A 16,093-nucleotide genomic window follows, 5' to 3' on the forward strand; every position below is an offset into this window, starting at 1 on the left:
CTGCTCCCACAGCACTGCTGAGGAGTGGAGTTGGGAAGCAGCTCCTGAACCACCATGGTTTGCACCCAGCAGTGCATCCACCGAGGCAGTTCTGCTGTTCCTGAGCACCCTGCTCAGCTTCTCTCCTGAAGCACACCCACAGCTGGCCACCCTCAGCCCTGCTCCAGCTGTGCTGCTTTGCTCCACTGTGACAGCTCTGCCGTGATCAATGCACCTCTGCTTCATTTTAATGTCTGCACTCTGATTTAGACCAAAAATTCAAGAAATACTTGAAACATATTGCCCAGCTGGGAAAATGGGATAGCCCTTGTTTTAGTTTTTTTTTGTTTTTTTTTCCCCTGAGAGCAGAGAAAATCAGGACATGATATACAAAATCCAGATGATTACAGCCTTCTAGATGCAGTTCTGTGCAGGTCTGGCATACCATCTTTGGTCTCAAGATGAGCTTGAGTTTATAATCAGTCTGTCCTGAAACCATGTGGCTTTCACATGCTCTGAAAATTTGTATAAAAAAAACTTTTGAAAACACCAGTTATGCTCCATGGAACATGATTCCCTGAGAAAAAAAAGTCTCCTTTCTTTTTGTAGATAAGTGTTGCCAATAAAGATAGTTTACCATTGTGAAAGCTAAAATGAGATGTGGTTTCTTAGCTAAGTGTTCAGCTGGGTGATGGAAAGAGAAAGATATCCACCAGCTGAAGCCAGCAAAGGATCATATATTACCTGATAGTTCTCAAAATAAATAATAATGTGATTTTAACAGAATCATTAGAAAAGGGAGTGGAATTTAACACCACTGATATTACCCTGTATTTCATAAACTGATAGGGTACAGCCTAGAAGAAAGCAGATATTCAGTTGAGGTTTTCAGTACAACTACAAGATGTAGATTCCCAAAAAATATTGAAATCTTAAATACTTTAAATTTATCACTTTAAGTACCTTTGAAAATTATGGTCTAAGACCTTTTCTTTTGGATTATAATTTCACATATATTACTTTTGTTTCTTCCCATAGAGCAGTCAGTAGATAATAAAGGTGACTTGCATAGTCATTTGTATAAAATGCAGTGAGTGCACTGCAGATCTATCATCACCATGACATTAATTAAGGCCTGAAGACTTTGGCCTGTCACTAAATTCCTCCCCCTCATGAATTTACAGAATACAGCCCCCTAGAACTCTGACCTAAAATGGAGCAATACTTGGATTATTTTCTATGTTTTTTCTTTTATCCTCTGCTTTAATCTTTTAATTTACAATGTCATCATCAGAATATGATGTATATTTAAAATTATCACCAAAAATTTATATATATTGTGTTCCAAATGTGTGAAACTGGTTACAGCATGTTTTCTTAACTGTGTTCAGAACACATGTACATACAGACATAGTAAGTGCATATACAAACATATTTGCAAATGAACAGTTTTTATGAGATTAACACTCCCCTGAGCAGGACTCAGGACTGGGCTCAGAGGCTAATTCAAATCTATCCAAGTTGGCTGCTATCCAGCCTTACTAGCAATTATAAACACGGGAAAACTAACTCAGGAGGCAGTTTGGGTTGGATTGGGTTTTTGCTGCCTTAAATTTCATGTTTGAATGCAGGAGAATCACTTATCCAGCAAATACTTGTGTGACAGATGAGGCACCAAACTTCTGATATTCCTGCAGTGAGCACAATGGGCAAAGCTCGAGAGCAGAGGCCTTGAGGAGAAAGTCTTTACATTCAGCTACAAATGTGGAACATTCTTCTTCTGGGAACACTGAGAAATTGTGCATCTCTACACTGAATTGCTCCTGAATTGGTCTGAATATAGGACCAAAAGCTTGGCAGCAGTAGTTGTAAAGCTCAAAATATCGCTGTGATTAATGGGTGAGGATATAACATGGACATGTTAGTGTACATTAAAGGTAATTTTTCATTTTTGTTGGGCTGATTTTCTTGCAAGTCTTTCAAAATATGTACAAATTAATTACCAGCATCTGTTTTCACAGGGTAAAATTCTGCTTTCCTTTTTGCTAAACATTGAAATACATAGTGATTAATTGTTAGCACTAGATGTTTCAAAGTCTTGTTTTAATTAATAATATTTATTTGCTCCTGTATAAATGTGTTTTCACATGTTCTCCAGTCTGCTAGGTTTAGTTTAACATGGCCAGGGAAGGCTATGTCACTGATGGAAGAACTCTTGTTTTGCAGTTCATTCCAATTTAACTAAATCAATAAGAGAGAATCCTTTAAAATACAAATCTGACCAAGAAAAATGATATAGAAAAATAGTTGAGAACAGCTGCTTTTTAGTAGTAAATTTCCAAGTAATTCAGACGTGGAAATTTAATGTTATGAATGAATATGCTATTCTTCTCCATTCCACAATCCAAATGCAAAATCAGTGATTTATGTTGGGAAAAGAATGCAGATAAACTTGGATGAGAACCACAAGCCAGATCCATTTACAATTTTGGTGCTAAAAAGACAAGGGTTGTTTTTTTTCTCTTCCACAGTGCTTCAGGCATAAATCACAATGACACTGCTCCTTAGGAAAATTAGGTCCTTGGAATTCAGTGGACCTGCTTCATGTGAGATGGAAACAAATTTCAGAGTTAAGAATCATGTTTCAGAAGCATATAGGTCTGAGCATTTTTAGTGAAATTTCCCAGGCTGATTACTACTTTTGTCACAAATCCTAATCAATTTTATTTCATGATCTAGTTTAACTTCTGATTACTAGCATGTTTTATCTCCTGCCTGTAAAGTTTTTCCACTCCTGTTCAGATAAAATCTTCTTCAAAGCAAAACCAGATAACCTAAGAGATATGCCCCTACAATTTTGGTTTTATTTTCCACCAGATCAGTATTTTCTGGGCTCTGTAGTATGTTTGTCCTGAGTATGTATTTTTAATGATTTGAAAGGTTGATATTTTTACTTATTTCCTTTCGTTCTGTTCTTGCAGTCTTCTGTTCTGATCATTATCCAACAAAGGCTACCAGTTCATCCTGATTTGAATTAATGAGAATTTGCACAGAGAATTTTTGCTCTCCATCTTATCATACAAGTGACTTAGCCTCAATTTTGGCTTTCAGTTTTCTTTAGTTTCCCAGCAGTCTAAATATTCTTAGATGCAACTTCATGCATGACTAAAATTGCTTTATATACTTAACTAAAAATTTGTTATTTGTATTCACAACTTTACCTGATTATCTACTTGTTTGTTTTAGCATAACAGGCCAAAGAATCCCATTCTGTTAAGAATGCGAAGTAATGTCATAGTTATGTCAAGGAAAATAAATGACTTATAGCTCATTATACATCATTCCAAGCTTGCTGTTCTTGTAATTTTCTTATTACAGATCACCAAGAAAAATCACCATCAAAAACTGCACAGAATCTGAACAAAAATTACCATGTTATTCAGCTAAGATTTTTTCACCGAAACTGAAAGTAGGAAAAAACCAGCTAACTTTTCTGCTATAATGTATGAGTCACATAAATGCTTGCATTATGTGCAAAGTTTTCTAAAAGTGAAAATGCAACTTTTAAGTTTTTTTCATTTGTTATATAAAAAATAATTCCAGGAATTCTAGAAACTTTCCATTCTTTCTCCCCACAAGAAGACATTTTCTTAAGAATTAAGCAAACTTCACTGTGCAATCTCCATTCCAATAGCTGAGGCTGCCTTATTTCACCTTACTTCAGTATAGGACTATTCCTTTAGGGAAGTATTCAGTGTGTACATGGATGCCAGATTCTGGACATTTTGGTTCAAAGTTCAGATAAAAAACTAATTTTCATCCCTATCCCCCTCCCCCCCCCCACTCCCTGCCGTATTTTTTGCTTCTAGCCAGTGAACTTTCAGTGATACAGTCTTTACCTTAGAAAACTCTCATTCTATTCCCACAATATTACTTTAAAATGTAAATCCATTTACTCACCTTATTTGAAAAGAAAGGAAGGGAAAAAGCCTATTTTCTACAGAGAATACTATTCCTTTCTACCTTGTGATTTCTTTTTTAAGAAGAAAATAAAGTAGTAATGCGCTAGTGAAACTAATCCCAGGTGTCTTGGAGATATGGACAGAACTCAGCTTTAGATTGAGCAAAAGGGGTCTCTGTCCCAGCTCCTTGCTCTACCCCACACTACAAACTGGTGCTCTGATTTTGGTCACAATGCTGCTCTCTTGCCTCAGTCATGTGTGTCATGAGATTTATTATTCAAAGGAACAATAAAGTAGCTGTTTAGTTTCCAATTCAATTGTAAGACAGCTCTTCCTCTTCCCCTTCCCCTTCCTTTAACTTTTTCCTCCCAAAGCAGTACAACCATGTTTATCCTGCAGCCCTTTTATGACTGGAGATTTATTCAGCTTGTCCTGGAAAGAGTCTTCCCAGGCGAAACTGTGACACTTCTCTTGCTCTGTCTGAAGGGCAGTTCTCCTGTTCATGCTCCTCGGTGGAGATTTGCACTTTGCTCCTGCTTCTTTCAGTCCTGCTGTAGTGCTGAGGGAAGGTTTTTCTGCTGGGCAATGCCTGCCCATGTGGTGGCTCTCACCTTGTCCCCCTCTTTATGTGATGTTCTTGGGGAGAAAAAGGTGAGGTAGAAGGACAATGTTTCCTACCATGTTCTCTTCTAGTGCAAGAAGTGTCAGTGGAAGAGATTATTTGTAAATGAGCAGGAGAGCTCCTTCCCTGACAACACTACATCCATCCTTAATTGAATCTTTACCTAGGACTTAAAGGATTTTTTTTTATGTAACTCTCAGGACTTAATAGATGAAGGAATGTTAAATTGGTTTTCTTTATATTTATATGAAATGCTCAGATGTCTGTTTTGATTACGTTTACAGAATACTTTGCCCAACTTCTTAACTTCATTCTGGAAATCTCTGCAGCATTTCAATGCAACCTAAGATGTCTTAGAGTGTGTTAAAATATAAAAGTATGTAGTTTAAATATATATTTGGAAATGTATTCCCAGGAAATCATGGTAGGTTGTCATAATTGCATTTTTACATCGAAACAGCAATAAAAACACACTGTGGCTATAATGAATGTAGAAATATTTATGTGAGAAATGGGCCCTTAAGTATCCTCTTTTAATGATTGTTCTCTCTCTCATTGATGTCTGTGCAATGACTGTATCAGTAAGATCACATAATTCCACATGTCAGGAACATGGAAGTTTCTAAACCCTTTATCCAAGTATTTCTTGAGGAAAACTGCACATAATGAAAAAGGAATGTCAGCAGAATGCAGGCACAGTTCTGCAAATGCCAAGGGCCATTCTGTCCTGTGTGAGGGGATGATTTTGCTCTTTGGAGATATCTAGCCATATTATTTTCATTTCCTTTTGTCTTCCTCACATCTGTTTTCTTCCTTGAATTTCTGTGCACGATTCCTGAATTTATTGTTCCCAGCTCTCAGAGCCTTGCTGTTCTGCAATGTAGTGATATGGGGTAGTGCAGAGTGAGGTTAATGCCATCTCCAGAGATCTGGCCATCCCCAGTGTCTCTGTCTTCATTACAGTCTTTAACTTAAAGACATTAAAACATTTGCTTTAAGTTACTTAAGGCTACTCATGAAAAATGGTGCTGCTTCATTTCCATGCTTACATGCTTGAAATTGCATCTGCCCAAAGTCAGATGGTGTTGTCTTGAAATATAGTCCCAATTTGTTTCTGAGTGTGTGGAGCTTTTAAGCATGTGAATATGTGAATGTGAATATGTGAATGTGAAACATCAGAGAAAGATAATACAGCTACTAAAAAAGTGCATCAGCAACTGATTTGTAATTGTGACTCTCGTTTCTGAAGAGCTTTTAAAGGCAAATTACAGAGCCAAGATCACAGTTTGTTGAAGAAAAGTAGATGATATTTTGTTCAAGCTGTTGACCTGAGTTAGGAAGTTTACAGGTTGTGCTTCAGGTTGTGCTCATCCAGAACAGCCCTCACCCAAGGGGTGGCACTTGAAAATTTATAAATATACAATATAATTACAAAAATCTATCATTTCCTTGTGCATGTCCTCTTCTGCATCCACATCTTCCCCCCCTTTTTTTTTCTTTTTTCTTTTTTTCTCCAGTCATGTGTGGTATGGGCTGTCATGGTCCTTTGACCAAAAAGAAAGTCATAGCCATGATTTGATGATCTGAAACTATTCTTTACTTGCCCATCCTTTCTTATTCTTTTTCATTCTGTGAACTCACCACAGCAGTACTGTCAGTACAGATATCTTCTCTAGAATGTTGCTGTTAGATCTCCTCATTGCTTATATTGCTCCAGCAGGTCTGGAGACATTGCCAGTTCCCTTTTCCTTTCTTTCCTGGGATAAGCATCTAAACGCAACATTTCCTGACTATTTCTCACTGTTACTATGAAATAAGAGTAGATTCCTGGTTTTATCTAGGCAACTAGCTTTTAGATATCTGAGCCATTGTGTATGAGAGTGAAGGCATCAAGATGTGTTCTCTTGGCTAGTAAAATACATGAGCAGCAGCTGGTTTATATGTGTCTCCAAGTGGCTGCTGTCACTGGTGAAGAGACCTTTAATCAGAAATTACAGAGCCAAATCCTCAGTGAGCAGCAATCAGGTAATGACAAGACACCAGTTTGTTGCAGTTGAGGATACGGCCATAAATGAAATGTATAAACCATTCATAGAGTTTTAAAAAATAATCTGTTACACTCAAGGTAGATCAATGCAAATTCATAGAAATCATGCAATATGAAATGCTAAATTAATTAAATTGATTGAAAACAAATCATATTCTACTGATCCATACTCTTAACATTTATTAAAACCAAATCAGATTCTTTCTGCTTTGAAAATAAATTAATGCAGTAAATAAGATTAGAGCAAAAATAGGAAAAAAAAATTGTCAACACCCTAGGCCTAATTCATGTAATTCTTTACATATTGAGCAATTGCAGACGCCCATACGTGTATATGGAAATAAAATCTTTTCACGTCAAGATGAGGAAGCATTTTGCATCAATTTTACCTCCATAAATGACAGTGAAATGAAGAGAACAATGGCAATGCCTTCAGCAATTCTGACAGCTTGTCAGGATGGCTCCTGGAAGGCAAGTAAGCAGAGTAGGTCTCAGGCCAGATTTGACTTTGCTGCTAACTAGTTCAATAAGGGTAAAATAGATTACGAAGATAATATAATCTTCATTATCTACTGAAGGGAAGATAATATACTGCATGCTTTCAAAACCATGTTTCAAGCACAAGGTGCAAGTCCAGCTGCAAAGTCCCTTATCCACTGCTCAGGGTACAGCAGGTAGGAGTGTCTTTCCAAGGAGTGAGGTTTCCATGAGGATAGGATGCACAGCCCTAGCCCAGGAGAACAGGCTTGCTCTCCCATGGGCTGGGAAGAGGTGTAGACCCCCAAGGCAGGGTTGACTCAAAGGTATAGAAGAGAGGGGCTTGTTTGGGAATAATAAATGTTTTGGGAATGTTGTATCCCAGAAAAATAGGCTTTACTTTAAACTAAGCCAGTGGCCATGGAAGATAAAATGATCCTAGAGGATTGTCTGCACTGGAAGCAGAGAAAAAGCTGACAGGCACTGAGGAGCACTTGGTTCAGTGTGATGCAATCCTCAAAGAGGATGTGGCTAATGTCCAAGGCACTGCCAGAAAGGTCAGAAGGGAAGTAAATAGAGAAGTGTGATGAGAAGGGAACCCCAATCAGTCTTCCTAGAGTGTCAGTTGAGTAGCATTTGCAACACTGAGCAAGACCAAAAATTATAGATGCTTCTGCAGCAATAGTAGAAGTCTAAAAATGATAGAAAAATTGGAATGGTTTGGCACCAGCAGCAAACCTGACAGAAAACACATCGCAGAGGCTGTTCAAGGGAGGTAAACAAGATTATTATGGTGTTAGGACATCAATTTTATGAAAAGTGAAGAGGGGATAAGAGGGTGTGAGAGAGGCACAATACAGGAGGTATAATGCTAAATTCAAACATAATATTGTGGGAAGTTCAAGTACAATATTGTGGGGAAAGAAGAGCACTGAGGAATCTGTTGGTGAAATCCAGCACTTTGATAATAAAAATATAGCATTTTCTTCAGTAAAACTGAAGACACTCCAGTTAAGAGAGATACAATGATAGCAGATTTTAACTATCTAGATATAGTTTAGTGCCGCATCAGGATGAGATTAAGAAATATTTTTTAATGCAATAAAAAGCTCCTTCCTACATCAGCCCATTTCAGAACCAGAAGAAAAAAACCCCAGACTTACTCTGAACTTGGTCTCAATGGAGGCAAAGGATCTCACTAGAGAGTTACCACTGGATGAACCACTCTGTAGCTCTGATCACAATATAGTTGAAGTTAATTTTCTAGAGAAAGAGACAAATCCTGTAGACAGATATTCAGTTTCAAGAAAGAGTACTAAATAAAAAAGAGACATTAAAAAATAAAATAAAACAAAATGAAAAATTCAACCAGCCAACAAAAATGTCCTGTAAGGAATAGTTCTACAAGCAAGAGCCTGGAGTATGTATTGCAAGCCCAGTTAAACTGTGTACTGCAATTCCAGGAGAAAATGAAGTCATCAAACGAAATCTCTTCAAGGCTCAAGGAAAAAGCTATCATAGCAATGATGGGAAATAGAAAAAGTTACTATCTTAGGGGGAAAAAAAGGCAGTTAAAAAATGGGAGGCCTGCACAAAAAAGATGAAAGAAAAGCCTGTAATACATGACACATAAAAAAAATTTAGGCAGAATAAGAGAATTTGAAGAATATCTTTTAAAAAAAATTGTAGTCTATTGTACCAGAGGAGTGGTGTTTAAGCAATCCCATATTTAAAAGGTGGTCTGGATGGGCAGGTCCTGGGACCTACAACCTGGTGAATCTGCCCTCCTTCCATCACAAGGCTATTGTGAAGCAGGGACCAAAAAGATCTCTGAGCATATTAATGAAGGTGATTTACTGGGAGGGTTCCAGTAATAGTTATTCCTGCTTCATTGGTGGAGTTTTCATCATTCTGAATGTGTGGACAAAGGGGATCAAGTGGTCTGAATGCATTTCTTTTCTGAAACCTCCTGACAGCTTTTTTAACCAAAGACTCTTGAGGGAATAAAACTGCTTTAAAGTTGAATATAAAGTTCTTTTGTGGATTGAAAGATGGTTAGACAGGAAGCAACTGGAAGGGTTCAATAGTCACTTTTGAAGAGGTCAAGAGTTGATAGAGAGGTCATAAATTAATCTGTATTCAGTCCTGTTTGGTTCAAGATCTTCATCAGTAACCTGGAAAGGGGAGTGAGTTGTGAAATTTCCAATTTCACAGATGATAGTAAGTTATTTTGGGAAATCAAATACCGTGCTGCTGGTAAGGATCATCAAAAGAACCACAGCGAGTAAATAAGAAAAACCCAACAGATAAGCTTTAGAGTAGATAACTTGAAGGGAGAAAAATAGAATCCAAATCATGTTTACACGATCCTGAGCTCAGAAATGAGAGGTAGAATTCAGAGGAGTGATTTAATTAATTATCATCAGCTGAGTGGAATTATCTGTATGACAAAGAGTGGCATCATCAAAAATAGTTCTGAGAAAAAATAAAAAAGTATTGGTAGCAAAAAAAAAAGTATTTTGCTACTATTTGAAACATTGATCTGCCCATATCCTGAATACTGTGTGTATGTATGGTCTCTGCATCTCAGAAAAGTCAGTGGAGTTAAAGTACAAAGAAGAGCAACTAAAATGAGTCAGGAGGTAAAGCCATTGCATTACAAGGAGAAACCAAGCAGTCTGGGACCCTTCAGTTCCAAGAGCAGAAAAGAGGGTATGACATAGGTTTGCCATATCTACAGGATGATGAATGAGCTGTATGTGGAATTGTTATTCACCAACCCCACTCTACCAGCTGACTGAGCAGTAAGTGGAATCAACAGAAGGTAAGTTCAAACCAGACAATAGAAAGTACTTTTTTACACAATGGGTACAGGACTTCTGGACACTTTTGCAGCAGAAGGTTATGGACATGACTAATATCAGCAGAATCATAAACAATTATAAGGAAAGTTGTGGAAATCCAGTGTGGGAGAAAGAAATACCAAACAGGGTCATGCTCTCTAAATCTCACACAGACATTTTGGATGCTCTATGTCAACAAAAGGAAGGGACTACTGCTAATCATCATTAATCTCCCAAAATAGCATTTTCTATTACTTCTGTTACAGATAGATTATTGTCCTTAACAGGCTAATGTTCTGTGCCAGTATGGCATTTTTTTTTGTAAATGTACCACAGTTTGAAGTGAAGTTTCTGTCAAAAAATTTTCTTGATCTTTCTATTTTTTCTTTCTCTTATTTTAAATAGCCACTTCAAAACTTCACTAATAGAACATGAGCCAAGAATAGAGATATGTTTCCTCATAATAAAACAAAAAAGAGCTAGAATTTACATTAATGGAATAGGAAGGAAGGAAGAAAGCAAAATCTTCCTACCTATTTCCGGAGCATTAGTCAACTTTTGCTTGTTATTTGGTCATTCTGTAAATATTGTGCTATTTAACACAATTTTTTCAATAGGCTCAGTAAAATGGTAACGAGTACCTCTACCTATTAACTGTCCTCACTTCCTGGTAACAGATTTCCATCCACCCTCCACACATGATGAAAGCCTGTGTCTTTTTGTTTGACCAGCATAGGTAGGTTTTAGCATTTCCTCATTCAGTGGTCAGATTAATAACAGAAAAATAAAAAAAATCCAAGTAAACTCTCCACTAGCAAATCGAAGTATATTTTGAGCAAGGCTTAAAAATATTTCAAAACTAATGAGTCAATTTAAAAAATCATGAGATTTTTAGTGCAAGCAAATATGATTGATCTTATGTCTTGACACTGGGAGTTGTGAATCTAGTCAAGTTAGGTCTCTAAACTTTTCCACAATACTTGCAGCATTGGACATTTCATTTTTAAGAAAAATGAAGCTTCTCATTGCTCCAGGAAGTGAGGCCATGAAGGACATGTCAAAACCCTAGGAATGTGTCAACAAAGTTAGCTTTTATATGTCACCCTAAAAGTTCTCAGGAAGAACTGCTCCCAGGCAGCCTGTGAGGATCTTTGAGTTTTTAAATATGATTAGCTCTGTTAATGATCTATCCCTAGACCTACAGGACAGCAGAAGGAACAGGGGCTGCACAGCCTGCATTTCTAGTTAGCCTTTGTCAGAGGATAGCATGGTAATACTTCATGCTTTAATGCAAACCTGCACAGACTCTTCACAGTCCCTGCATAATTTCATATGCAATCCTTTAAGCCCTTAGCTGTGTTTTTTGCTTCCTCACATGCACACATATGCTCAGTTCCCAAGTTTTGCACTGCTTCTCTGCACAGTTTGCTTAAATCTTATTAGTGATTTGGAATCATCTGTAGGAAAAAAGAGCAGGAAATGTTTTGAAATAGGGCAGACTGGTCTGACCTTCAGCAGTGCAGGTACAATTACCACCTTTCACAAATACACTAGCAAGTGAAATGTTGCAATTTTCCTTTCACTCACTGGTTTCACGGAGATGCCAATGAAGTAACTCATGATTTAATGGAAAACAATAATGACTTTCACTAATTCTTCTATTTGCACCAAACCCCAGAAGAGGATTTAAACAATGAAAGACTTATTTCTTAAAGCAACCCCATTCCACTCCTCCAGACATGTTTATACGTGCATAAAATCTCCCTAGAGAATTATTTACTACCTTCCTTGCCTTTAATCACACAATCTGCAGATTAAAGGGAAGAATGTTGTCTGGAAGTTTACCTTATTTTTCCATGGTGATTAAGCACCATTTCTGTGAAACCTGAAGTTCCCAGAACAAGTTAAAGACTAACACCAAGTGAATACTGTTTGCTTCTAATGGTGGGTTCAGGGAGACAAAATAGTATATTGTTCATGTGTTTATGAAAAATGTTTTCAGGAATCATTGGAAGAAGTTAAACTGCTTAATACCGGCATAAGTTCTCATTCAAATGATAAAAATATGCAAGGTGTGTTTTTCATTGTTTTCTAATGCTCGGACATTAAAGGGTTGTCACTACTGTGAAACATCCAAAGTGGGAGGAGAATTACAGTTTTTATCTTCACACTCTGTAAGAGAGAAGTTGGAGTTACACTTGATTTTGGTATAAACATCCTTTGAATACTGCAAACATTGCCACTTGATAGATATGGTCTATAGACTGGACTGACAGATGCTGAGTCCTAAAAGCCCTGTTGAAGCCAGTGAGTGATATGTCAATGTGCTCAAGAATTCAACCTCCTGCTTTGGATATATATAATTTTCTTTCAGTGCTGGTTATTGCCTATAGCTGATAAACTCTTTTATTTTGCATAACATTACCTCAGTGTTACACTTTTCTCAATCAAACTTTCAAAATTAATTCCATTCATCAGAAGTACTGTCTTGAGAGAGTATATAAATTAGGAAATAAAAAGGAGGGACAGAAGTATATTCAAGCATGACTCAGATAACTTGTAATTACAATGAGAGACATTTATAGATAAAAAATAATTCATTATATTTTTCAAGTACTTTCACACAAGATGGCTTCCATTCTGGGCTACATTCCTGGAATCTCCTAACTGAAATGCCTCAAAAGTGAATGCAAAATTAAGTATAACTATATGATGAAATCAGATTTGTTTTTAGGGAGAACCAAGGTATATGTGTGTAAAATGGGTATTATTAACTCACCCCAGTGTTTGACCTAGTGTTTTGGAGACAAAAGAGAAGGTACTCAGGGACAAAAGAGCTCAATATCAAGATAAGAGTTCAGGCACAATACAAGCTCCAGTGACAGGGTCAAGAAGGAGGATAGTGTTCAAAGTCAGGTTGGGTGCAGCTTTGAACAACCTAATGTAGTGGAAGCTGTCCCTGCCCACAGCAGGGGATTTGGAACTGTAGGTATTTATAGGTCCCTTTCAACCCAAACCATTCTGTACAACTCTATGAAATTCCAAGACACATGCCAGGATTATCCATTTAAAAATGGTGAGGCCACAAGAGAGAAGGAAGTCACAGCAGTTGCAGTAGTAAGCATGAGAAAAGATGACTGGAGAAATAGTGGAAAATGTAGCAGAGAATTACATATGAAAATATCCCAGTTTATTAGAAAATTTTCATCACAAGTTGGTAACATCATTGCATGAGCATCAGTCATACTCTGATCAAATACTGTGAGCAATACAACCTGTTACTGATTTTATGAGAAATCAGATAGATCTGGAAAATAGCAATAGATTCTGAAATTGCTGTCTAACTAGGGATCATAAGTTTATTATAAATATTACAATATCTTCACTGGTCTCCTTCTTATTTTGATAATTCAGTGAGGACTTAAGTCTATACAAATGTTTGTAAGAACAATCACAATACTTTCAAAGTACCAATTGGGCAAATATTTTATTTCATGGATATCTTTTTTTTCTCTTGTTTAGGTAGAATGACATGTAGTAATTACAGAATCAATTAGGTTGGAAAAGATCTCTGAGGTCATGGACTCCAACTTCTGACCGAACACCACCTTGTCTGCTATACCATCGCACTGAGTGCCACGGCCAGGCTTTCCTTAAATACCCCCAGGGATGGTGACTCCTCTACCTCCCTGGGCAGCCCATTCCAATATCTAGTCACCCTTTCTGTGAAGGAATTCTTCCAAATGGTGTCTTGCATGGGAGACAGGAGTTTTATGTGTTTTTGCAGTTTGACAGACTTTAAGATAGCTAGTTACCCAAGACTTAGTCCCGTTCGCAAGATTATTTGATATTTGGCTGATTTGTCTAAAAATACCATTTATTAGACACAGAAAATAACAAACATACAAACATAGAACAGATTGACACACATAGACACACAATGAATACATAATTGTAACACTATAATAGTCAAAAATGCAATTATGGGGTAAAACCTTGCTTGAACTATAAAAATAGTTAAAAATGCAAGAAATGCTTGCTTGAGCTAGCTGAAATGCAAGTTAAGAAAGGTACCTATAAGTTAGCCAGAATAATACAATCTAGGAAACTCAAATGATCTTACCAAATCCAATTTTGGAGCTGGAATACATTAAGACTTCCTCACTCAATCCCAGGGAAGTAACCACAGGGCTGCGTCCAAACCCTGGGGAGAAGACTTTCCTTCACGCTCCAATGTCCATGTAGAAAGCTTCTACCTTTCTGACATTTTGTGAGCTTTTTATAGGATAAAAGTGTGGATTTGTAGTCACTGAAAATTTCTCACATTCTCTCTACATTGCACAGGGGAGTGTCTTTTCAGACTTTCAGTCGCCAGCACCAGGTAGCTGTTGATTAGGCTATCAACCTAAGTTGAGGCATCCATTTCTTGGGACTGATCAGAGAGAGAAGGGGGAGAGGGGAGCATCCTGCCACAATTGGCCAACCTGCACCTTCCCTGGTACAGTTTAATGCTATGTCATCTCATCCTGCAGCTGGTTGCCTGGGAGCTCAGACTGACTCTCCCTGGCTACAACCTTCTTTCCTGTAGTTGTAGAGAGCAATAAGGTCACCCCAGGGTCTCCTCTTCATCTTCTGCATCAACTCCTGTTATCTCATGTATAGAAAATCAGAACTCCATTTTTAATCATTTTTACTGAAAAAGTTTCTACTCAGTTAAGAGAAATAACCAGAACAAGTAGCCAGGAATTTGTAGTGGCATTCACAGAGTATCATACTGGTCTTACTGCTCCCTCTAGAAGGTTCTTATGCATATGTAATTGATTGTTCTCTTAGATCAGTGTATTCAGGAGTTATGTTCATGGAGTTACATGTCTGTAAGCAAGCAGAGGCAGAGCAAGCCCAGCTGACTCCATGAATAGCTGGATTTACATTTACATGAAATAAAAATTTCCAGTCCATGGGGAAACTTCAGCATTTCAGCACTCATTGTCATAGAAGATTAACATAATCAAAGGATCATAGTACTTTTGTTTGAAAACTCTTCTGAAAAATCTAACAATTACTGTCCCAGTACAAGGAGCTGCAAGTTGAAAACTTAAAAATCTGGCCACTGTTTTGATACCCTGATGAGAGCAAGAATTTTGGGAAAAAGGCAGGCCTATGCTGTCATTCTGAATACTAAAAATACAGCTTCATACATTCAACTCACATCACTTCTGTATTTAACTGTGCCCAAAGCAGCAATGCCACCATATGGTGTAGTCCTCTTAGCTATATCAGTATTTAATTGACAACACCAATGGGAGCCATGGAAATACAGTGATTATGAGTCAGTATGTGGGTAACAATGCCAGGTACAGACATCCTCAGAGGGAGATTGGGAAATGCCTGAGGGAATTCATTACTTTCTAACATCCTTTCCCACTACTTTCAAGCCCCTAATTTCTGTCAGTAGGACTCACCAGCAGGTTCATGTCTCCTATCTTTTGAAAACTGCAGGATGAAATTTCCCCACGCACAGCTTGGAATAAAACAGGCCATGTGCAGTTGAACAGGCAAGAAATGTGTAAGACTAAATGTAGTTTGCACTCAGTTTTTTCTGCCCAGGCATCGTACCTTTTAGGGGAGAATACTATGCAGTGAGTATAAAAACTGTCATCTGTTGTGCTGGAATCCTCATCCAAGTGCATTGGAATTTTCTAACAAATTCTGTTTTTTGGGGTTTTTTTAATGGAACATTCCTGAAGCATATAGAATATTTTATCAACCTACAAGAAAAGATACAAATGCAAACCTCATGCAGAATATTTTCCTTTTTTTTATTTTTAATGTACCTTATAATTTCTGAAAAGGTTTGAGACCTGGGGTTAAACTTGTGCCACTCTGTTCCTTAAACATCTGCTCTGACACTACTTGCTGCTCACAAAAGATCACAGAAATCATAGAATACACTGAATTGGGAGGGACCCATCAATATAATGGAGTTCAACTCCTGGCCCTGCTCAGGACCATCCCCAAGAGTCACACCATGTGCCTGAGAGTGTTTTCCAAAAGCTTCTTGAACTCTGTTGTGTAAAAAACCTTTTCCTGACATCCAACCTAAACCTCCCCTGCCTCAGCTCCATGCCATTTCCTTGAGCCCTGTCACTGGGCATGAGAGGGA

The sequence above is a fragment of the Lichenostomus cassidix genome, chromosome 4, assembly GCF_008360975.1.
Source record: "Lichenostomus cassidix isolate B80296 chromosome 4, HeHo_3.0, whole genome shotgun sequence".
Lineage (NCBI taxonomy): Eukaryota > Metazoa > Chordata > Aves > Passeriformes > Meliphagidae > Lichenostomus > Lichenostomus cassidix.